The sequence below is a fragment of the Rhinoderma darwinii genome, chromosome 8 (genome assembly GCF_050947455.1).
Source record: "Rhinoderma darwinii isolate aRhiDar2 chromosome 8, aRhiDar2.hap1, whole genome shotgun sequence".
NCBI lineage: Eukaryota > Metazoa > Chordata > Amphibia > Anura > Rhinodermatidae > Rhinoderma > Rhinoderma darwinii.
In genome coordinates, this window is record NC_134694.1 from 116,562,880 (window position 1) to 116,573,120 (window position 10,241).

The following is a 10,241-nucleotide window of genomic DNA, read 5'->3' on the forward strand; positions in this document are numbered from 1 at the left end:
GAGCAGCTGTATCTTATGCTGAATCCTGTACCCGTCAGGTCCGCGGGACTGATGGGTTCAGTGTCAGCGCGTCCTGCGCGTCTCGGACACACAGGATCCACCTGTTATCCATCACATCGAAGTTATAGATTACAGGTGGATTCTGCGTGACCCGTTGACACTGAACCCCTCAGTACCGCGGACCTGACGGGTACAGGATTTAGCGTAAGATTCAGAATACAGAGCAGCTGTATCTCAAAAAGTAAAAACAATTTTCAATAAAAACTATTTATAAAGTTGGACCAATCACGCTGACTGACCTATTTATTAAAAAAAAAAAAACATTTACGAAGGTGTACCTACCCTCTAAGAGTCTAAGGCCAGGGCCGGAGTCCGTGACAAATCCACAACATCCGAGCTCCTTTACAGTGATAACATCTGTTTCATATCACAATTAACTGAATATCGGCCCAGTAGGTGGAAACAGTTTGGTGCGGTTTTTCGCCCGGAATTCCATACAGTGCACGTGGGAAAGATACACTGCGTGCTATTATGCAGCTTATCCGCCCCGTGTGAACTCAGCCTTACTGAAAATGAAGACGATCTGGCAGCTCCAGTGATTGATTGACTCCAGCAGCAGCAGCTGACATTACTGGCATGTCCGGGCCGGCGATGTCAGCTGCTACTGGGGTCACTCACTGGAGCTGCCAGATCATCTTTATTTTCAGTCAGCGGCAGGGAACGCATCAGGGAAGCGGGGGGGCCTTGAGTAAATGGGACAGAGCAGCTGAAAGACCCGTGCCTTTGCTGCACTTAGAAGGGGGCATCTGTTCGCCACTGTGCTACCCACTCTGATACGCTGCAATTTGCCGCCTGAGGCGAGATGCTCATCTCGCCTCATGGCAGAAACGGCCTTGGCTATATTCACAGTCATTCCCGGGCTCGGATGTCTGAAGAAGCCCAAAGCACCAGTATGATAAATGGCACATGGTGGGTGAGGGTCTGTTACAGATTTTGCACTGGGTCTCAGGAACTTGAGGTTACGCCTCTGATGTTGTAATATGAATAACGGCATCCACACCCTCCATGGTAGCATTGCTTATTACATACAGGCTGCCATGAATTGTGCCTGTGATCTACAGAAAGCTCCAGTACGGCAGAGGCCGGAAATTCTTCAGAGAATGGAGAGGGGTGAGGAGGTATTAGCGGAATGCTCCAGCCTGTACGGGTAAGTTCACACGTAGCGTAAATACTGCGGAAATTCCGCCGCATAACACATTTGAACAAATCTCATCCACACGCTGTGTAAATAATGAGCGGAAATAACGGCTCAGAAATGGACCTGCGGTGCATTTTGAACTCGGCATCGAGGGATTGATTTCGATGTTATATTCAGTAATTGGCAAATATGAAATTCTAGAATTGAATCAATTAATGGCTTCCTAGCGGAACGTCACTTTAAGGTTGACGATTTATATCATCATCTAAAGATTTAGGTATTAGCCGTGAGCAGCAGATATATATAACTTCACCAGATGGCCGTGCGGCGCGCTCGGAGCCGGTAAGCCGCGTCGTATTCGTAGTGCACAGGATCCGGGTCAAGGATTTCCAGTGAAAATCAGATTACAGAGCACGTAACCGGCGGTCAGAACATCCATTCTGTGGTTTCCGTCTGTCTCTTCTGCAAAACCCCAGGACATTTGGAAAACATTACAGCTGGAATTAAATCATTTTACACGGCACGTCATCCCCCACACAGCCACGGATTTCACAAAACTAAAGGACAATTGCACACGGAGATTTCATGCCGAAACGAAAGAAGAACGAGCTCTAGAGCGACCCCCGGATGTGGATGATAATATAGCGTCTCTCGTAAACCAGATAAGAATTCTCACCACTTTATTATACACCAGTCGTGATAGGAAACTAGCTGGAGTCAGGGTCCTAATACCCCGCCCGACGTGGGTCGTGAAAACAAGTGCCGATCAACCAGACAGCTCAGCGATCGGCGCTCCTCTGATCCTTTCACAAGGCGCTATGATCAGTGATGTACGGGGACGAGCGATCGTCACTACAGGGGGATGTGCGCCCGACAGCGATAATATTTAGTGCTGCATAAACGAGCAGATCAGCCGGGGATCGAGCGTGTTCCCGATCATTGGGCCGTGTAGGAGGGCCCAAGATGGGACAAATTTACTAAGAGGCGCATTCCTCTTACTAAACCTGTAGCTTCTTTGGTTGTCCGTGCGCCACTAAATTAAATCTACACCGGTCAGGAGCTGGCGTAGATTTCCGCTTACACTAGTTTCTGGCGTAAATCATAGTGAATGTCTCAGGCTGAGTGAGAGGCGGAAATGGCCCAAATGTCGCAATTTTTGCGACTTTTGAGTCTGTTACTTTTTGAAATGTTGGTTAATTCCCACGACAGAGTGCGAGCAGCAGTACAGAGTATTTCAGGAGAGGTTTGTGCTGATCTTGTGGGAGGTAACAGACTGAGAGTTATATATAGTAGAAGGAGCTAAGTCCTCCAGCAGCACAGAGTATTTCAGGAGAGGTTTGTGCTGATCTTGTGGGAGGTAACAGACTGAGAGTTAGATAGTAGAAGGAGCTAAGTTCTCCAGCAGCACAGAGTATTTCAGGAGAAGTTTGTGCTGATCTTGTGGGAGGTAACAGACTGAGAGTTATATATAGTAGAAGGAGCTAAGTCCTCCAGCAGCACAGAGTATTTCAGGAGAGGTTTGTGCTGATCTTGTGGGAGGTAACAGACTGAGAGTTAGATAGTAGAAGGAGCTAAGTTCTCCAGCAGCACAGAGTATTTCAGGAGAGGTTTGTGCTGATCTTGTGGGAGGTAACAGACTGAGAGTTATATATAGTAGAAGGAGCTAAGTCCTCCAGCAGCACAGAGTATTTCAGGAGAGGTTTGTGCTGATCTTGTGGGAGGTAACAGACTGAGAGTTAGATAGTAGAAGGAGCTAAGTCCTCTGTAACGGCAGGGGGTAGGGAGACGGACAAGTGAGCCCTAATCTACCCGCCACTCTGTCCCTGCCTACTTGCAACGACCCGCCCTAGGCGACGGGGTACAACTGGGCGGCGGTCCCTGCGCTCAATAAGTGCACGACAAACATACAAGGAACACAAGCAAGGAAAAGGGGCCGTTGCCCACGGCAACACCGTGAGCAACCAGAGTGGTGAACGAGCCGAGTCAAGCCAGGAGTGTGCGAGGTACAAAACGAAAAGCAGAAGAGTAGTCGGTAAGCCAGGGTCGGTATGGAGCAGGATCAAAAATAGCAGGAGCTGTAGCTGGGCCAGGAACCACAAGGAAGGAAACCAAAGCAATAACAAGCACCGAGGGACAGGAAGTGCAGGCTTAAATAGACCGAGGGCGGGAGCTAGCTGAGTCTGGCCAGGTTACGATAGGCTCTCCCACTCCTAAGCCTGCCAGCCTGAATGGTGGAAGCAGGAGTCAGTCTCAGGGATGTATTCTCAGGTGCTGACTGATTAGTTCTGGGAGTTAACCCCGCAGTGCCTGGCAGATCCTTTACAGTACCCCCCCTTTTATGAGGGGCCACCGGACCCTTTCTAAGTGGACCTGGCTTACTGGGGAAACGCAGGTGGAACCTCCTGACCAATACCCCAGCGTGAACATCCCGGGCGGGTACCCAAGTCCTCTCCTCGGGCCCGTATCCTCTCCAATGGACCAGGTACTGGAGGGAGCCTTGGACCATCTTGCTGTCCACAATCCTGGCCACCTCGAATTCCACCCCCTCCGGGGTGAGGATGGGAACAGGAGGTCTCCTCGAGGGAGCCAAGGACGGGGAGCAGCGTTTGAGGAGGGAGGCATGAAACACGTCGTGTATCCGAAAAGACGGGGGTAACTCCAGCCGGAAGGAGACAGGATTGAGGACCTCAATGACCTTATACGGCCCAATAAACCGGGGAGCAAACTTCTTGGACGGAACCTTGAGACGCAAGTTCCTAGACGACAACCACACCAGATCCCCGACCATAAACAGGGGGTTAGCAGAACGTTTTTTATCAGCCTGAGTTTTTTGTACGCTCTGGGACACCTCTAGGTTTTTCTGAACCTGGGCCCAGACTGTGCACAGTTCCCGATGAACGACCTCTACCTCAGGATTGTTGGAACTACCAGGTGAAACGGAGGAGAACCGTGGATTAAACCCAAAATTACAAAAAAAAGGAGAGACCCCAGACGAGTTACTGACCCGGTTATTAAGGGAAAATTCGGCGAGGGGAATGAAAGAGACCCAATCAAATTGACAGTCAGAGACAAAACACCTTAAGTATTGTTCTAGGGACTGATTAGTCCTCTCCGTTTGGCCATTGGTTTCAGGATGGAAGGCAGAGGAGAAGGACAGATCAATCCCCAACTTCATACAGAAGGCTCTCCAAAACAATGAAACAAATTGTACCCCTCTGTCCGAAACAATATTGACAGGGACCCCATGGAGACGCAGGATGTGTTTGACAAACAAGGTAGCCAACGTTTTGGCGTTGGGTAGTTTCTTGAGGGGCACAAAGTGGCACATCTTACTGAAGCGGTCCACCACCACCCACACCACCGACTTGCCTTGGGATGGAGGCAAATCGGTGATAAAATCCATGGAGATATGTGTCCAAGGTCTCTGGGGAATGGGCAACGAACGCAGTAAGCCCGCTGGTCGGGACCTGGGAGTCTTGGACCTAGCACAAACCTCACAAGCGGCGACGTAGGCCTTAACGTCTTTAGGCAACCCAGGCCACCAATAATTTCTGGTAATGAGGTGTTTGGTACCCAGGATGCCTGGATGGCCAGATAGTGCGGAGTCATGATTTTCCCTAAGTACCCTTAGCCGGAATTGCAGGGGAACAAACAGCTTGTTCTCAGGAAGGTTCCCGGGAGCTGCACCTTGATCAGCAGCAATTTCAGAGACTAAATCAGAATCGATCGAGGAAATGATTATACCTGGAGGCAAAATACAAGCAGGATCTTCCTCCGAAGGAGGGCTGGCCATGAAGCTACGCGACAGTGCATCAGCCTTAATATTTTTAGACCCAGCCCTATAGGTAACCAAAAAATTGAATCTGGTAAAAAATAACGCCCATCGAGCTTGTCTCGGGTTTAGCCTCCGGGCAGATTCTAGGAACACCAGATTCTTGTGGTCGGTAAGGACCGTTACCTGGTGCCTAGCCCCCTCCAGGAAGTGGCGCCACTCTTCAAATGCCCATTTAATGGCTAAGAGTTCGCGGTTGCCAATATCATAGTTACTTTCAGTTGGCGAAAACTTCCTGGAGAAGTAGGCACAGGGGCGGAGATGGGTGAGGGACCTGGTACCCTGGGACAAGACAGCCCCCACTCCCACCTCAGATGCGTCAACTTCCACGATAAATGGCTCCATTTGGTTGGGCTGAACCAGCACCGGGGCCGAGACAAAGCACTTCTTAAGGACCTCAAAAGCCTGGACAGCCTCAGGAGGCCAGTGGAGGAGATCAGCACCTTTGCGAGTGAGGTCCGTAAGGGGCTTAGCGATGACCGAGAAGTTAGCAATAAATCTCCTGTAATAATTAGCAAATCCCAAAAAACACTGTAACGCCTTCAGGGAGGCAGGTTGGACCCATTCCGCCACAGCCTGAACCTTGGTGGGGTCCATGCGGAATTCATGAGGAGTGAGGATTTGACCCAAAAATGGAATCTCCTGTACCCCAAACACATTTTTCGGTTTTGGCAAACAGTTTATTTTCCCGAAGGACCTGGAGCACCTTCCTGACATGCTCCACGTGGGAGGACCAGTCCTTGGAAAACACCAGTATGTCATCAAGGTACACTACCAGAAAAATCCCCAGGTAATTTCTCAAAATCTCATTTATGAAATTCTGGAAGACCGCAGGGGCATTACACAACCCAAAGGGCATGACGAGGTATTCGAAATGGCCTTCGGGCGTGTTAAACGCAGTCTTCCACTCATCCCCCTCTTTGATGCGAATAAGGTTATACGCCCCCCGTAGATCCAATTTAGAAAACCATTGGGCCCCCTGAACCTGATTAAAGAGATCAGGAATCAAAGGAAGGGGATACTGGTTCCTTACCGTGACCTTATTCAGGCTACGGTAGTCAATGCATGGCCTAAGACCACCATCCTTCTTCCCCACGAAGAAGAAGCCAGCACCTACCGGAGAAGAAGAGGGACGAATGTAACCCTTGGCCAGGGATTCCTGGATATACACTCTCATAGCTTCACGTTCGGGACAAGAAAGATTAAATATCCTACCCTTAGGAAGCTTAGCTCCTGGTACCAATTCGATAGCGCAATCGTATTCTCTATGAGGAGGTAACACTTCGGAGGCCTCCCTAGAGAAAACATCAGCGAAGTCCTGAACAAACTCGGGTAGCGTATTCGCCTCCTTAGGGGGAGAAATAGAATTAACAGAAAAACATGACGTACAACATTCATTACCCCATTTGGTTAGCTCCCCAGTATTCCAGTCAAACGTAGGATTATGCAACTGCAACCAGGGAAGACCTAGCACCAAATCGTACGATAATCCCTGCATCAACAGTACAGAGCATTGCTCCAAATGCATGGAGCCAACAAGGAGTTCAAAAACAGGGGTATGCTGTGTAAAATAACCATTAGCAAGAGGAGTGGCGTCGATACCCACTACCGGGACAGGTTTAGGCAAATCAATAAGAGGCATAGCAAGGGACATAGCAAATTCCACAGACATGATATTAGTAGAGGACCCTGAATCCACAAAAGCACTGCCGGTAGCAGACCTACCACCAAAAGAGACCTGAAAGGGAAGCAAGATCTTAGTACGTTTCATATTTACGGGAAATACCTGTGCGCCCAAGTGACCTCCCCGATGATCACTTAGACGCGGAAGTTCTCTGGCTGCAACCTTACGCTTAGGACAGTTGTTCACTTGATGCTTGTCGTCCCCACAGTAGAAGCAGAGACCATTCTTCCTGCGGAATTCTCTACGTTGTTGGGGGGACACGGAGGCCCCGAGTTGCATAGGTATCTCTGAATCTTTCGGGGAGGAACGAAGCAACGGAGCTTCGGGAGGCATCATGGGGGAGTCGGAGGAGAAAACACATAAACGTTCACGTTGTCGTTCCCTGAGCCGTCGGTCAAGTCGTATCGCTAAAGCCATAACCTGGTCTAGGGAGTCACAAGAGGGATAGCTAACTAGCAGGTCTTTCAGGGCATTCGACAGACCCAACCTAAACTGGCACCTTAAGGCAGGGTCATTCCACCGAGAAGCTACGCACCACTTCCGAAAGTCAGAGCAATACTCCTCAACAGGTCTCTTACCCTGACTTAAGGTCACCAGCTGACTCTCGGCAAAGGCAGTCCTGTCAGTCTCGTCATAAATAAGTCCGAGAGCAGAAAAGAAACAATCAACGGAGGAAAGTTCAGGGGCGTCAGGAGCCAAGGAGAAGGCCCACTCTTGGGGCCCTTCCTGGAGCCGGGACATAATTATACCCACCCGCTTGCTCTCAGAACCTGAGGAATGAGGCTTTAAACGAAAGTAAAGCCTACAACTCTCCCGAAAGGAGAGAAAAGTCCTCCGGTCCCCTGAGAACCAGTCGGGCAACTTGAGGTGGGGTTCAAGAGGTGCGGTGCGGGGAACTACCAGGGTAGCATCAGGCTGGTTGACCCTCTGAGCCAGGGCCTGGACCTGTAGGGAGAGACCCTGCATTTGCTGAGCCAGGGTCTCACGGGGATCCATAGTGGTGTCAGGGACCAGGGGTAGACTAGGTATGGGCTTGTTATTATGTAACGGCAGGGGGTAGGGAGACGGACAAGTGAGCCCTAATCTACCCGCCACTCTGTCCCTGCCTACTTGCAACGACCCGCCCTAGGCGACGGGGTACAACTGGGCGGCGGTCCCTGCGCTCAATAAGTGCACGACAAACATACAAGGAACACAAGCAAGGAAAAGGGGCCGTTGCCCACGGCAACACCGTGAGCAACCAGAGTGGTGAACGAGCCGAGTCAAGCCAGGAGTGTGCGAGGTACAAAACGAAAAGCAGAAGAGTAGTCGGTAAGCCAGGGTCGGTATGGAGCAGGATCAAAAATAGCAGGAGCTGTAGCTGGGCCAGGAACCACAAGGAAGGAAACCAAAGCAATAACAAGCACCGAGGGACAGGAAGTGCAGGCTTAAATAGACCGAGGGCGGGAGCTAGCTGAGTCTGGCCAGGTTACGATAGGCTCTCCCACTCCTAAGCCTGCCAGCCTGAATGGTGGAAGCAGGAGTCAGTCTCAGGGATGTATTCTCAGGTGCTGACTGATTAGTTCTGGGAGTTAACCCCGCAGTGCCTGGCAGATCCTTTACATCCTCCAGCAGCACAGAGTATTTCAGGAGAGGTTTGTGCTGATCTTGTGGGAGGTAACAGACTGAGAGTTTTAGGCGAAATTCACACGTTTTTCGCGCGTTGCAGTTCCGTGTGTCATAAGTGTTTTTTGTGCGTGGCTGCGTGATTTTCACGCATATGCCATCCTTATGACACACGGTTTTTATGTTTAGAAACAGAAATGAAGGAAGTGCTTTTATTTTTGCCTTCATTTCTTGAACAACTGTTGGGAGAATCACGCGGAAAACACGGAAGTGCGTCCGTGTGCCGCGCATGATTTTCATTGACTTCAATGGGTGCGTGATGCGCGAAAACCACTCAAGTATAGGACATGCTGTGAGTTTCACACAGCGGACACACGCTACGTGAAAATCACGAACTGTCTGAACGGCCCCATTGAGGTACATAGGTCCGTGCGACGTGCGTGATTTTCACGCGCGTATCACGGACGTGAACTACGCTCGTGTAAATAAGGCCTTATATAGTAGAAATATCTAAGTCCTCCAGCAGTACAGAGTATTTCAGGAGAGGTTTGTGCTGATCTTGTGGGAGGTAACAGACTGAGAGTTATATAGTAGAAAGAGCGCAGTTCCCCAGCAGCACAGAGTATTTCAGGAGAGGTTTGTGCTGATCTTATGGGAGGTAACAGACTGAGAGTTATATAGTAGAAAGAGCGCAGTTCCCCAGCAGCACAGAGTATTTCAGGAGAGGTTTGTGCTGATCTTATGGGAGGTAACAGACTGAGAGTTATATAGTAGAAAGAGCGAAGTCCTCCAGGGTAGCAAAAACAAAACAAAAACAGTTTTCTTCTATGGTTTTAATATTAGCAACAAATGTCCTGAGCGGCTGTACGAGCTGCGATAACGCCTAGAATTCTGCGGCACGATTGTATGCTCCACTTTACCGTCCAATCGTGAAGGAGTATTTACATGTAGCAACTATTCGATATTGCGATACAAACTACATGGAGGTGACAGGCGTGGAGATATCACAATACAGGCGGTTTTTAATGTGTAGACCATCGATTGTATTTATTCCAATCAGGAGTTCAGGACCGCGACAGATTTTTCCCATCGTGATTTGGATTATTTGACTATCGCATGAAAGGTTTCCACGCTGCGAATTACTCACAACGTACGCATTATCGCAGCCGCTCTGGGGTCAGGGACTCACGGGACTGACAAGAATCTACTAGTCATGAATAAGAGGCCTCAGGACTGAATGACACATAACCGAACGATCCCGAGCAGGAGGCGCACACAACGCTGTAACCCTTCACCTGCCGGGCCTCAGGACGGCCACCGAATATCTGGAATATCTTGTGACCTAAACGGATTCTTAAAGCCACACCCCCTCCCATTCATTTGGATCACTTCTAAGGCTGAATTCACATCGGCATCGGGGCTCCGTTCATGAGCTCCGTCAGACCTTTCCATCAGGGGAACCCATGAATGGAAACCAAACGGAAACCATAGCTTTCCGTCGCATTACCATTGATTTTAATGGTAATGCTTCCGTTGCAAATGGTTTCTGTTTGTCTCCGTTCCATAAGGTTTCAGGGTTTTTAGTCGGACTCAATAGCGCAGTCGACGAATCAATGGTAATGCAAACGGAAGCTATGGTTTCAGTTCATGGGATCCCGACGGAAAAGGTCTGACGGAAACCCATAAACTGAACCCCGACACAGGTGTGAACGAGGCCTAATAAGTAAAAGACGGAAACATTCATTGAGGTTGGGTTCTGATGTCACCTTATAACAAGGCAATGGTCATAAAATAGTATATGCTTTGTAGCAGTTAACACTATATATACAAATAAATAAAAAAAAACACTCTTCCCTGACCGGGAATCGAACCCGGGCCGCGGCGGTGAGAGCGCCGAATCCTAACCACTAGACTACCAGGGA

The 10,241-nt window shown here is 49.5% G+C and overlaps 1 non-coding gene across 1 annotated transcript; it reads right to left on the reverse strand.

Moving 5' to 3' along the window:
- Positions 1 to 10,169: 10,169 nt before the first annotated feature.
- Positions 10,170 to 10,241, reverse strand: TRNAE-CUC (transfer RNA glutamic acid (anticodon CUC)). Its single transcript has one exon. It is a non-coding gene; the product is annotated as a tRNA-Glu (tRNA).